Consider the following 15,747-nt stretch of genomic DNA (forward strand, 5'->3'; position numbering starts at 1 on the left):
CTCACTGGTCTACAGGTTGCATGTTTTGAGTTACAGAGGAGGTATTTCTCTTGCTCTACTGATCGCGCTGATACCTCACATGTGTGGTTTAAACACCAATTTCATATGTGGGCGCTACTCATGTACGCTTCTGCACGTGAGCTCATCGGGACAGGGCGCATTTATATATTTTTTTTCTTATCTATTTTACCTTTTATTTTTTATTTAAAAAAAAAAGTGTCACTTTTATTCCTATTACAGGGAATGTAAACATCCCTTGTAATAGAAAAAAAGCATGACAGGACCTCTTAAATATGAGATCTGGGGTCAAAAAGACCTCAGATCTCATATTTACACTAAAATGTCCCCGTCAGCTGAGGAACCTGTCCCTAACCTGTCCATTCGCATAAAACACGCCAAGCCCGGGAGCCAAGGTCTTAAATAGACTCTGCCTGACCTAAAATGGCAGGAAACCATAGACAAACTAAGCTCCTCTCAACTTCCTCCCCCATCTACATTGCTGCTGCAGATGAGCGCTCCCTGCAGAGGAGAATATAGACTGCACCTGCCTACATGCTCCTACCCATTCACAATTTGTTCCTTAAAAGAAAACCATCATACTAGGGTTGCACCGATACTAGTATCAGTATCGGTGCCTATACCGAGTATTTGCCCAAGTACTTGTAATCGGGGCAAATGCTCCCGATGTCTAGTCTGATGCCTTGGATGAAGAGGCGGCTGCCCAGAAGTCAGTGGGCGGAGAGGGGGGAGCAGAGGCAGCAGCGGAAGGTAAGCTGGCTGGTACAGAGGTGTGGGTCACAGCCGCATGTGCTGTCAGAATCGTTAACTGAAGTGATGGTCTGTGTTTCTGTCAAAGATTGAACACTGCAACACTCGTCTTGGTACACCCTGCACTCGGTCGCAGTAAGCCTACAGTCACAAGGCGGCAGCTGACATCTTGTTACACCCAGCCCATATAGTTCACTAACTATATGGGCTGGGTGTAACAAGATGTCCGCTGTTGCCTTCTGACTGTAGGCTTTCTGCGGCCGAGTGCAGGGTGTACCAAGATGGGCGTTGCCAGGGGCGGAAGTATAGGGGTCGCAAAAGTCGCCATTGCGACTGGGCCCCATGCTGCAGGGGGCCCATGGGGGCCCGTGTACCCCCCTCTCCCCGAGCGGTAGCTGCATTTGGGACTGAGCTCCCCGATCCTCAGCCGATGCGTAAATCGGCAGTGCAGGAGCTCGGTCACGCTGTAATTACTCTGAAAGTGAAAGCAAGTGAGACGTGTCTAGCATAGTGTGTGCTGTGCTCTCTGCCTCCCCCTACAGTGCAGTACCCGGCATGAAGAGTGAAGGTATAACGCTGCAGCTGCAGATTTTTAAAAAGGTGATCTATATATGTTTGTATGCATGTGTATGTGTTTATATGTGTGTGTCTGCATGTTTAGGTGTGTGCATGTGTGTGTCTGCATGTGTGTGTGTGTGTGTGTTTTATATGTGTGTGTGCGTTTATTTGTGTGCACGTGTATATGTTTACGTGTGTGTGCGCAAGTTTGTGTGTTTGCTCAGGTGTGTGCGTTTATGTGTGTGCATGTGTGTATGTTTTTATGTGTGCATGTATTTATATGTATATGTGTGTGTATTTGCGTACGTGTGTGTTTACATACGTGTATGTATACACATTACTTGTAATCCTGACCACCTTTTTCTTTACGATCAGAACAGATTTTTTTAGGGTGGGTTCATAATACCAACAAGAAAATACCATTCCTCTGAAAAGTGATGCAGATCGCTTTTCAGAGGCATTTGACAGGCAGTGAAGAGGCAATATGTTGCGCCTTGACTGGTAAAATGTTGAGAAACACTGATCAGTTCCTCTATATGCAGCCGCACCCACCACGCCTCCTATGCAGCTTCCCTGTGTGCTCTCCAGCCCCCTTGTACTTTTTCCTGGCCCTCCGTGCTCTCTCCTGGCCCCTCCCCTTGTCCCCACAGCTCAGCAGAGTTCCGCCCTCCCCGCTCCTGCCAGCTGCTGTAGGTTATTTGCATGGAGAGTCAGTGATCCATACCGATCACAGACTCAATCCTCACAACTGAAACATAGTAAACTGTATTTACTATGCTTCAGTTTGCGAATAAAGGGGCAGCTCTATACAGAGCTATTCCTGTCCATTCATTCTGTGCAGCTGAGGCTGTGTTCTCAATCTCCTTTCTCGATCTCAAAGGTGAAACATCAGCGTAGACCCCTGATATCTCACCAAAGCCCCCCCCCCCAAAAAAAATATTAAAATATTTTAAAAAAATAATATTGTAAAACAATAAATAAATAAATGGTAGAAAAATACAATAAAAATTTAAAAAAACAGACGCCACTGGCAGAACTACCAGGGTCACAAACATCACACTTGCGACCGGGCCTTGGCATTTACGCCATCGGCTTGGAGGGAAGGGCCCCAGCTGGGGGTCAGGGGGGCCCTTCATGATTTCTTGCACTGGGGCCCTGAAGGTTCTAGTTACACCACTGGGCATTGCAGCACTTGTATACTCGAGAAAATCCTCCAAGTTTGAACTGTTGTCTCTCATCATTCATACCAGCAATTGCCAATACAGCCAGTGCTGCATTTCAGCGCCACTATCTGCCCATCAGTTCCACCTATCATTGCTCATAAGTGCCGCCCATAAGTGCCACCCATCAGTGCCACCTATCAGTGCCCATAAGTGCCACCTATCAGGGCCAGCATATCAGTCAGTGCCACCTATCAGTGCTGCATATCGGTGCCACCTATCAGTGCTGCATGTCGGTGCCACTTATCAGTGCCAGCCATCAGTGCTGCATATCAGTGCCCATCAGTCAGTACCACCTATCAGTGCTCATCAGTGCTGCAAATCAGTGCCCATCAGTCAGTGCCACCTATCTATCAGTGCCCATCTGTCTGTGTCACCTATCAGTGCTGCATATCAGTGCCACCTACCTATCAGTGCCCATCAGTCAGTGCCACCTATCAGTGCTCATCAGTGCTGCATATCAGTGCCCATCAGTCGGTGCCACCTATCAGTGCCCATCAGTGCTGCATATTAGTGCCACTGTAACATGACATAAAAAAAATCGGTAATCGCTATTGGCGAGTACTTGAAAAAAGTATCGGTACTTGTACTCGGTCTTAAAAAAGTGGTATCAGTACAACCCTACATCTAACCACCTCTTTACTCACCTGAGTCCGCCATCAAGTGACCCTCCATGACTATTGTTCCTTAACCACTCCCGAGGATGTACCCTCCTTCCTGACCAGGCCATTTTTTGCAATAGGGCATTGCGTTACTTTAAATCCTGAGACACTGTACCCAAATAAAATGTATGTCCTATGTTTCCCACAAATAGAGCTTTCTTTTGGTGTTATTTGAGCACTGTTTTTTATTTTTTGCGCTATAAGCAAAGAACGACTGCCAATTTTGATTTATATATATATATATATATATATATATATATATATATACACTACCGTTCAAAAGTTTGGGGTCACCCAAACAATTTTGTGTTTTCCATGAAAAGTCACACTTATTCACCACCATACGTTGTGAAATGAATAGAAAATAGAGTCAAGACATTGACAAGGTTAGAAATAATGATTTGTATTTGAAATAACATTGTTTTTACATCAAACTTTGCTTTCATCAAAGAATCCTCCTTTTGCAGCAATTACAGCATTGCACACCTTTGGCATCCGTCCACAACACTTTTTTCCAGTCTTCCTCTGTCCAATGTCTGTGTTCTTTTGCCCATCTTAATCTTTTTCTTTTATTGGCCAGTCTCAGATATGGCTTTTTCTTTGCCACTCTGCTCTGAAGCCCAAAATCCCGCAGCCGCCTCTTCACTGTAGATGTTGACACTGGTGTTTTGCGGGTACTATTTAATGAAGATGCCAGTTGGGGACCTGTGAGGCGTCTGTTTCTCAAACTAGAGACTCTAATGTGCTTATCTTCTTGCTTAGTTGTGCAACGCGGCCTCCCACTTCTTTTTCTACTCTGGTTAGAGCCTGTTTGTGCTGTCCTCTGAAGGGAGTAGTACACACCGTTGTAGGAAATCTTCAATTTCTTTGCAATTTCTCGCATGGAATAGCCTTCATTTCTAAGAACAAGAATAGACTGTCGAGTTTCAGATGAAAGTTCTCTTTTTCTGGCCATTTTGAGCGTTTAATTGACCCCACAAATGTGATGCTCCAGAAACTCAATCTGCTCACAGGAAGGTCAGTTTTGTAGCTTCTGGAAGGAGCTAGACTGTTTTTAGATGTGTGAACATGATTGCACAAGGGTTTGCTAATCATCAATTAGCCTTCTGAGCCAATGAGCAAACACATTGTACCATTAGAACACTGGAGTGATAGTTGCTGGAAATGGGCCTCTATACACCTATGTAGATATTGCACCAAAAACTAGACATTTGCAGTTAGAATAGTCATTTACCACATTAGCAATGTATAGAGTATATTTGTTTAAAGTTAGGACTAGTTTAAAGTTAGCTTCATTTAAAAGTACAGTGCTTTTCCTTCAAAAATAAGGACATTTCAATGTGACCCCAAACTTTTGAACGGTAGTGTATATATATATATATATATATATATATATACAGTATATAAAAAATGTAAAAAAATCTAATTTTTTCATAAATTTTGGGCAATATGTATTCTGCTACAAATTTTTAGTAAAGAAAAATCCCAATAAGCGTATATTGATTGGTTTGCGCAAAAGTTATAACATCTACAAACTATGGGATATTTTATTTTTTTAATAGCAATGCCGATGATTAGCGACTTATAGCAGGACTGCGATATTACGGTGGACAAATCGGACACCTAACTGACACTTTTTGGGGACCAGTGACATTATGAAGGTAATTAGTGTTAAAAATATGCACTGTCACTGTACTGATGACACTGGCAGGGAAGGGGTTAATATCAGGGGCTATCAAAGGGTTAACTGTGTGCCTATTCAAAATATAGCTGCGCTTATCGTGACAAAAATAAACATTTAGAAAAATAAATTGTGAAAGAAAAGTCCATAAAGTGACGAAGTCCATCCACTGATTGGTGCAGTATCCATCACCAAAATTGCTTACCGGAACGTATTGACCTCCTATTACATCAACCTCGCATGCGGCTCATAAGCCAGCCAGGGCCTTTGTCCTTCCAGGAAACAAATGGAAATCCACCTCTTATGGGTACTTGATCATGGACACTCCCCATGTAAAAGTAATAAAACTCGCCAAGGCATAAAATCCTTGATATATTTACTGTAAAATGTACTTGCATCAAATGCTGAGGAACACGCATATATAAAAAGCTGGCCAGCTCAAACACAGCAGCCCGCCCTTTCGGGAATTGCGTACACAGTGGCGTCAGCACGTCGCTCTACCCGACGTGTTTCGTCACAATATGACGTTGTTGTTTTCTTAAATCCAATTAGGGATTACCTAAATGTGGGTAGGGTATGTTAACTTTATTTGAGGGGAGAAATTAGACACTCTTGACTAGATCCTTCTTGAGGGATGAAATAATCAGTCGATCAGATAGTGTAAAAAAAAAAAAAAGCATTCAATGCAGCTCTACAATACATGCACGTTTCCCAATGTGTACTATTTTCAATACCTATTGATCTGCTAGAAATTCAGTGTGCTCCTAACCACCTGTTTGAGCTGACAACACAGTATCTTTGCTGATCTGAAGTCATAACCAATGTTGTCAGACCCACCTAAAGAGCTGAAGACTTGGCCTATCCCCCACCCCTGTCTATCTCTGCCACATGCATAAATAGATTTTTTTTCCCTCAACACACTGTGAGAAGGGAAAGGGCTCTTGGGAAATGTTGTTTTGGGGGTGTGCCTATGTCAATAGTAACTCAGTGTTCAGAAGCTGTCCCTGTAAGAATTTTGCAAGGGTAGTGATGGTGTCACAGCGAGTACTAAAATCTGTTTCATGCAACAGGAACAGGCTACAATAAAAAAAAAAATAAGAACCTTGCTCTACAGAGGGAGAGGGTGGTTTTGGGATACATATTCATACTACCTAGACATATACTGTAAGTTTAGTTTCCACCAGATGCAATGCCTATATTAAAGCATAGTTCCCACTGTTAAAAAATTTTTTTTTTAGGATGCATATTTTTTTTCTGTAAGGCTTGTTTAGAGCACTCACCTTTGTGTGATTAATCGGCACTCAATTGCTGATTTCATAGATGAATATATGTTATATTCCTCTATTGTGGCAGTTTCCATAGTGCTTGTGGGCATGTGAAGCCCACAAGCACTATCTTCCGGGCTCTGGTGCAGCTGAGCGACCAGCATGCACTGCACGTTCTCGCACATGCACCGTACACTTCTGACGTTGCTATCACAATGAACAGCGTCGTCGGAAGTGCCCACCCCCATAGTGATGGCAACAAAGCCCTCGGCGCTGCCCAGTGACTCCTGGGAAATGATGACAAGTGTCTCCCAGGAGCACTAGCGGGAAATGACGTCAGGCACCTTGGAGAGGAAGAGGCAGATTACGAGAGACCCCCTGGCAACAGACCTGAAAAGGTGAGTAAAAAAAAAAATTTTTTTCACAGGTTGTGCTTTAGATTTAATGCTGCTGAATACTGTTAAAAAAAAATTATGACTGGAACTCTGCTTTAAGTTGGAACTTGTCTTAAAGGAATTGTAAAGGCAGAAGGTTTTTATCTTAATGCATTCTATGCCTTAAGGTAAAAAACCCTTCTGTGTGTAGCAGTCTCCCCAGCACCCCCTAATACTTACCTGAGTCCCATCTCTGTCCAGCGATGTCTACAAGTCCCATGGTTCCCACGGCTGTCAATTAAAGTCAGTTAGCCAATCAGGAGAGAGAGGGCAGCTCCGTGTCTGAATGGACCCACGGAGCTGCAGCTCTGCTCCGGTGCCCCCATAGCAAGCTGCTTGCTGTGGGGGCACTCTACAGGAGGGAGGGGCCAGGAGCAGTGAAGAGGGACCAGAGAAGAGGATCCAGGCAAAACCACTGCACATAGGAGGTAAGCATAACATGTTTGCTGTTTAAAAAAACAAAACAAAAAAAAAACCAAGACTTTACAGTCACTTTAAACAAGGCCGATTATGTCAATTTCTTTTTTTGGCTGGGCTGTAATTAGCTAAGACTGTATAGATTTTCACCTGGTTTTTCCCTAGTCTTAAGTGGCTTGTGATGTCACTGGTATCACTGGTCATAGTATGAGATTTCACAAAAAAAGCTATGAATATTTGTATTTACTTCAGCCAATCCTGTAGGAGGTATTTACCACTGGTGCATGCTGGAGGAGGATGTAAATATTTGGAAATGGCCATGTGCTTCCTCTCTTGCCTCAGGCTGAGGCCTAGGGAGGTGCTGCTGGATGGAGCTCTGCTATTAAGCACAATAGCCTGTTTTGGGTCCGAAGAATGTGTGCTAAAGTGGTCTTGCAGCTGTTATGCCTGGTCTGGAGGAAGCTGTGCCAAGAAGGAGAGCCAGAGAGGCCCTTTGCTGGCTTCACCTGGCTGGTGAAGCCAGGAAGAAGGTTGGTCTCTTAGAAGGGCCTGGTGACTCATATGGAGGACGCACTCAAATTTGGGAACATGCTTACAGTGTTGCTGAGTCATCTTAAAGGTTTCCGACACTGTGAAGCTGGACATTGATCTGGAGAGTCTGTAAGTGATCTGCTATGGTATCTGGGACCCCAACCTTCACCTCCTTAACCATTCTACAATAAAACTTTAAAAAAGACAAAAGTGACTGGCACCCAATATCCTTTCTTGGCCCCCCTATTTTAGCCGTGAACTCTGGGGTGACATGTTAGCCCACCTCTGCCTCTGAAGGTGCTGCCCTGCCTTTGTGGTGTCAGAAGGGTGCTACAAGCGCAATGGCTGTGTTTGTGTGGTTTTCTTTCTATAAACCTAGTGGTAGGTTAACTGGCCTTCAAACAACCTAGATCAAGGTTTCACATTCAGGGTTCAGTGGAACCCTAGAGTTCCTACTGAGGTAGCTAAGGGCTTGAACAATGAGCAGTGATAGACAAATGCAAAGCTATGGCACCAACCTCACTTGGCTGAGCCATAGGTGTGGGACCGGTAAATTCTTTCACCTTTCAGGTAATTTACTTATTTCAGTGATGTTTTAGCTGTCTGCAAAGGGACCCTTTTACCAGTAACCACTAATCTAAGGAGGTTCTTCTACCAATGACCACCAAAGTAACAGGCCCCTTCTACATTGGGCACCAATGTAAGGAGACATTTCCAGCAATACAGATAAAAGTCATTGAAAAAAACAGCATGGGATCTCCTCCCCCAGTCCATTACCAGGCCCTTTGGGTCTGGTATAAATATTAAGGGGAACCCCAAACCAAAATTAAAAAAAAAAATGCTTGGGGGTCCCCCAAAATTCCATACCAGGCCCTTCAGGTCTGGTATGGGTATTAAGGGGAACCCCACACCATTTTTTTTTTTTAATGGCGTAGGGGTCCCCCTCAAAATCCACACCAGACCCTTCAGGTCTGGTATGGATTTTAAGGGGAACCCTGTGCCAAAATTTAAAAAAAATGGCGTGGGGGTCCCCCCAAAAATCCATAGCAAACCCTCATCCGAGCATGCAACCTGGCAGGCCCGCAGGAACAGAGGGGGGGACGAGAGAGCACCCCCACCTCCTGAACCGTACAGGCCACATGCCTTCAACATAGGGAGGGTGCTTTGGGGTAGCCCCCCAAAGCACCTTGTCCCCATGTTGATGGGGACAAGGGCCTCATCCCCACAACCCTTGCCCAGTGGTTGTGAGGGTCTGGGGGCAGGCGGCTTATTGGAATCTGGAAGCCCCCTTTAACAAGGGGACCTCCAGATCCCGGCCCCCCCCTGTTTGAAATGGTAATGGGTACATTGTACCTGTACCATTTCACAAAAAAAAGTGTCAAAATGTAAAAAAAACCACAAGACACAACTTGGGACAAGTCCTTTATTAAAAAATAAAATAATTAAATCGTCCCTCGAAGTTCATTTATTCTTCTCTCGCTTCGTCAGCGGACCGAAAAATTAAAAAAAACCCCGCAGGCCGCCACCGATCCACCTCCATGGGAGGCTCCCATTGTCTGACGTGCCCTCACAGGTGACAGTTCTTATATAACTGAGGGCGGGGCCATATGGTGATGTACCGCTCCCCCTCTGACGCCCAGCGACTTCCCCATGGCTTTCCCGTGGCGTCAGAGGGGGGCAGGGCCACCCGGTTATGTAAACGTGCTTGGATAAGGGTCTGGTATGGATTTTTGGGGGGATCCCCCCGCCATTTTTTAAAAAATTTTGGTGCGGGGTTCCCCTTAAAATCCATACCAGGCCTGAAGGGCCTGGTATGGAATTTGGGGGACCCCCACACAGTTTTTTTTTAAATTTTGGTTTGGGATTCCCCTTAATATTCATACCAGACCCAAAGGGTTTTTCAATTACTTTTATCTGTATTGCCAGGACCGACAATTCATTATAGCTGCAAGTACTTTTAAATGACTTTTTTTCCTTTAGAAATATCATTTTGTGCAGGGACTGTTCTAAACACGGGAATAATGTGCCACTTTACAGGCATACTATAGACACCCCCCCAGGTACGAAATTTAAAGTAATATTTCACTTTTATTGGTTCACTTTAAGCATTATTAAAATCACTGCTCCCGAAAAAAAACGTCCATTTAAAAAAAAAAAATTTGCATTAATATATATCCCCTGGGGCAGGACCCAGGTCCTCAAACACTTTCTATGACAATAACTTGCATGTAAGCCTTTAAAATGAAAACACTTTTGATTTTTCATGTTAATGTCCCATAGATTTTAACGGTGTTCTGGCCGCTTTCCAATTTGCCCCGAACACTGCATATTGTTCGGTGTACGCAGAACATCCGAACAAACCAAAGTTCGCCCCGAACGTATGCTCGGGCCGAACCGTTCGCCCATCCCTAGTTGTAATCCTAAAATCTTGAATAAAATTTAAGTTAAAAAAAAAAAAAAAAAAGGTTGGGAAAGGCTGACCTAGATTCTAAAGAACAAAAACCTTCACCTTTCTACCTACATTGATTGCTTAGATTTAGCTGCGGTGTCTTTGTTAAAAAAATACAAGGGAGGCAAAAACAAACCCTAGAGCTAAGGTAAACTGCAGAGTCAACGTAACTAATCATAATCTAGATGGAACTCTCCCACCGTGTAAGCCATACACATTTATCTTGATATAAAACTCTTGATATTTCTTTTCATTAATTAAAAATTGTATTGATGTTTTAAAGTAATGAAGTGCTTCATTGGGCTTCCTAATGCCTTGTACACACGACCAGTTTTGCCGTCGGAATAAACTCCGAAGGTTTCTCCGACGGAACTCCGACGGAATTCCATTCAAGCGGTCTTGCCTACACACGGTCGAACGAAAGTCCGACCGTCAAGAAGGCGGTGGCGTACAACACGTATGACAGGACTAGAAAAAGGAAGTTAAATAGCCAGTAGCCAATAACTTCCGTCTTGTACTTGCTTCAGAGCAAGCGTCGTTTTTGGTCCGTCGGAACAGCATACAGACGAGCGGTTTTCCTGATAGGAATTGGTTCCACCGGAAATATTTAGAACATGTTCTATTTTTAGGTCCGTCAGAATTTTCTAAAACAAAGGTCCGATGAGGCCTACACATGATCAGAATATACGATGAAAAGCTTCCGTCGGAATTTTTCTGTAGGACATTCCGCTCTTGTGTATGCGACATAAGGCCGCCATAGTCCATTTTTAGAAAACAGGTATCCATTATATAAAATAATCCAAATATGCAATCCTTAACATTATGCGCTGGCTACCAACACCCTTTAGCACATTCTGTCTATCGCTGAAAGGTTTTTTTTTTTAGATATAAATGAAATCTTGTATGCTGATCACATGGTAGGATGCGGGCCAATTAGACGAGTTTCATGGGTTACAGCACCTACGTCATCAAGGATTGTGAAGGCTGTATCACAGAAAAATAAACAATACAACAATCAGTGCATTGAAGTGCAATAATGCTACACATTTGTATCATGCTTACCTGATATTGAAACTGAACCATTAACCAAGTCCAGTTCAATTGGAATATCATATAATCAATTGGCCATATGTATCATAAATGTTGAAATTATGCATATAAGTATGTGACGCACAATTTTATATATATATATATATATATATATATATATATATATATATATATATATATATATATATATATATATATAATATATATAATATATATATATATATATATATATATATATATATATATATATATATATATATATATTAACCCTTTCATGCCTAAGCCTATTTTTGACATTTGTTGCTTACAAGTTAAAATCTGTATTTTTTGCTAGAAAATGACTTAGAACCCCCAAACATTTTTTTATAATTTTTTTAGCAGAGACCCTAGAGAATAAAATGGTGATCCTTGCAATATTTTATTGTCACATGGTATTTACATAGCGGTCTTTCAAACGCACTTTTTTGGGAAAAAAGACACTTTCATGAATTAAAAAAAACAAAATAGTAAAGTTAGCCCAATTTTTTGGTATAATGCGAAAGATAATGTTACACCGAGTAAATGGATACCTAACATGTTATGCTTTGAAATTGCGCACATTCGTGGAATGGCGAGAAACTACGATACCTAAAAATCTCCATAGGCGATGCTTTAATAAAAATGTAATGGTTACCAGGTGAGAGTTAGAGAGAAGATATTCTTCTAGAATTATTGTTTTCTCTCTAACGATCACGGCGATACCTCACATGTGTGATTTGAACACTGTTTACATATGCGTGCATGACTTACCTATGCGTTTTCTTTGCCGCGCGAGCTCGCGGGGACGGGGGCGCGTTAAAACTTTTTTTTTTTTTAATTGTCACAAAATTCTGATCACTTTTATTGCTGTAATAGTAAACATCCCTTGTGACAGTAATAGGTGGTGACAGGTATCTTTATGGAGGGATCGGTGGTCTAAAAGACCCCAAATCCCTCCTTTTCACTTCAAATATTCAGATCGCCAAAAACGGCGATTCTGAATACTGTCATTTTTTTAAATTGGTGCCATTGGCCGCCGAGTAAACCGGAAGTGATGTTGTGACAGCGCTTCTGTGTTTTTACATAGGAGACTGGAACGAAGCCATTTCCCGCTTTACTTCAGTCTCACTCTAGCGGTGGAAGTAGTGGATCGCGGATTTGGTCTCCCGGTGAGACGGGAGGCCCAGGAAGAGCGGCGTAAGGCGGCGGGGGGGGGCGGTCCTCTCCTGCTCTTTTTGGATAACAGCCGAGCGGCTTTTAGGCACTTTGATGGTTCTCCCTGATGAGCCGACCGCCCGCTCTAAAAAACGGTACTGGGGCGATGCCTGCAGCTGCAGGCATCATCCCAGTATGACCCCTTAAAACCAAGGCCTCATATGTGCGTACATTTAGCGCTAAGGGGATATATACTATATTACAAAAACTATTGGAACACCTGCCTTTGCACGCACATGAACTTTAATGGCATCCCAGTCTTAGTCCATAGGGTTCAATATTGAGTTGGCCCACCCTTTGCAGCTATAACAGCTTCAACTCTTCTGGGAAGGCTGTCCACAAGGTTTAGGAGTGTGTCTATGGGAATGTTTGACTATTTTTTCCAGAAGTGCATTTTTGAGGTCAGGCACTGATGTTGGACGAGAAGGCCTGGCTCGCAGTCTCCCCTGTATTTCATCCCAAAGGTGTTCTATCGGGTTGAGGTCAGGCCAGTCAGGCTCCTCCACCCCAAACTCATTCATCCATGCTTGCTTTGGGCACTGGTCCAAATTATTTGGTGGAGGGGGTATTATGGTGTGGGGTTGTTTTTCAGGGGTTGGGCTTGGCTCCTTAGTTTCAATAAAAGGGAACTCTTTCTTATTCAACTATTTTATTAGTCAAGAAAGAGAATAACAGTAAAAACAGATACTGGTCCATTACTTGGGCAAGAATGAAGAAATAAGTAAATAGCACAACAGTAATTAAGATAATTATACATATGCATCACCCCTCATATGATAAACATAAGATGCAAAATGGGTATTAAGTTGCACAGGTTAAAGTCTAATAGGGCGTACACATGGTCGGACTTTGTTCGGACATTCCGACAACAAAATCCTAGGATTTTTTCCGACGGATGTTGGCTCAAACTTGTTTTGCCTACACACGGTCGCACAAAGTTGTCGGAATTTCCGATCGCCAACCACGCGGTCACGTACACCACGTACGACGAGACTAGAAAAGGCCGGTTCAGAACCAAGCGCGGCACCCTTTGGGCTCCTTTTGCTAATCTCGTGTTAGTAAAAGTTTGGTGAGAGACGATTCGCGCTTTTTCAGACTCGTGGCTTTCAGATCGTTTTCTGCCGTTCAGTTTGTGCTTGTGGGCTTGTATCTGCTCTTCAGTGCGTGCAGCAAGTTCCGCGTGACTTTAGGTAGTCATTGTATTCTTGTTCGTTCGTTACTGTTTTTCAGGTCGCTCTTCACAGACCTTGCTGTTCTTCAGTGTGTTCTGTTACTTCGTTCTGAGCAGCCGACCGTTTTCTAGCCATGTTTCGTATGCGTACTCCTCGTAGAGTTCGTGCTGTGCGGGGGCTTGGTGTTGGGGTCCTGACCTTGACACAAGTCCAGTCCATGAACAGGGTGGGGAGGAGTTCATGGACCAAGAATTGGTTGCTTCAGCGTGACCAGTTCTGTCATATACCTTTGCTCCGTGAGATCCGTGAGAATAATCCTGATGATTTCAGGAACTTTCTCAGGATGACGGACCCCGTGTTTCACCGTTTGTTGGCTTCGCTGACCCCCTATATCAGCAGGCAGGATACCTGCATGAGGCAAGCCATCACTCCGGAGCAGAGGTTGGTCGCTACCTTGCGGTATTTGGCCCCAGGGAGAAGCCTGCAGGACTTAAAGTTCTCGACAGGCTTCTCCCCCCAGGCTCTGGGGATCATCATCCCAGAGACCTGTTCTGCCATCATACAGGTCCTGCAGAAGGAGTATATGAAGGTAAGATTTTTATCCTTTAATATCACAAGGCCCATACTTTCCATCATAGTCGGACTTCTTCATGATGTCGACCATCTCCAACATCTCCCCAAAGGACATATTTGTGGCCTTAAAACGTCTCCTTCTGGATCGGGACATGTCCGGATCCGGGCTTTCCTCCTCCTCCTCCTCGTTGCTAGAATTAGCATGCACCTGCTGTAACTCCGCCATGTGCTCTTCACCCACTGCGCCGAACGAAAAGGGGCAGGGAATAGACTAGAAAGAACGTCAGGGGCGGGCGGAGTTACACGCATGCGCAGTGTGTATAAAGCGTAACACGCGTGCGTATTACGTACGATCTGTGAGCGGAGGAAGGAGCATTGGACGCGCCGATCGTAAGAACGAAGGTAAGAGAAAAACTTGTGCCTATACTGCTTCTAGATTGAGGCCTATATTGTAACAAGATTAGGAGAGTTTTGTCTGACATTAGGCTTTGTCTTGTGTTGTGTCTTGCAGTGAACATGGATATGCTACTCAAAGATAATGACTTCATGTCAGTATTCCTAGAGATGCTAAGGGAGCTGCCCTGTCTGTGGGAGATTAAACACCCCCATTTCAAGAACCAAGCAAAGAGGAAGGCAGCACTGGAGCAATTGTGTGAAATTGTGAAGCAGGTGATCCCCACGGCAGACATCACCTATTTAAAGATATTAATTGGTTGCCTGAGGAGCACATATTTAAGGGAGCGCAAGAAGGTTCAGGATTCACAGAGATCCGGAGCAGCAGATGACATCTATGTCCCCAGGATGTTGTACTACGACAGGCTACATTTTCTGGCAGGCCAGACTGAACCCAGGTCATCCCTCTCCAGTCTTCCTTCCACGCTTCCTTCCCCCCGGCTGAGGCTTCTGACGCCCAACCTGGGCCTTCCAGGCCACATGTGGAGGAGCCCAGATTGAGCCAAGTATAGCATTTCTCTAAATATTTCTGCTTGTCCAATCAATGATGTTAACTAGATGTTAGTTGGGAGTACTAATTTAGGATTGGGATTGATGATGCAAAACATTACAACCATGTCCCTTTTTCATACACAGGGAAGTCTCAGCCAGGAGGTGGCCGGGCCGAGCCGGCTGGCTGATCTGCAGGTCCCTCCACCCCCCTGAAAAGAGAAAGTGGCAGTAGGAGGAGTGCCCTAGAGGAGGCTGCTATAGGATTCCTTTGGAGGGCTACAGAGGTCCTGGGAGCACCCCACACCATGGAGGAGAACATTGCTGCCTTCATTGCATATAAAATGCAGAGGATGGAGGAGGGACAACAAGTCATGTGTGAGGCCCTCATATTGGAGGCTCTTGAGAAAGGTATGAGGGGCCAAATGACACCTCAGACACACCTTTGGGATGGTCCTCCTCCTCCTCCTCCCTCTCCTCCAGGTTCTCCCAGTCCTCCTCCTCCTCCAGGTCCTACTCCTCCTCCTGCCACATCTCCAACTGCACAGCCACAGCCGGGAATGAAGCATGAAAGGAAGACCAGACAGTGATTGCCCTGGGTTCAGTCTGGTCGGCCAAAACATGCAGCCTCTTGTGGTACCACAGCCTGGGGACACAGATGTCATCTGCTGCTATCCGGATCTCTGCGAATTCTGGACCAGACTGCCCTCCCTTACATATGGACTCCTCAGGCCACCAATTTTGATGTTGAAGAATTGATGTCTGCTGTGGGGGTCCCAGGCTTTGCTAATT

Source organism: Aquarana catesbeiana, linkage group LG13 (genome assembly GCF_042186555.1).
Source record: "Aquarana catesbeiana isolate 2022-GZ linkage group LG13, ASM4218655v1, whole genome shotgun sequence".
NCBI classification, from domain to species: domain Eukaryota; kingdom Metazoa; phylum Chordata; class Amphibia; order Anura; family Ranidae; genus Aquarana; species Aquarana catesbeiana.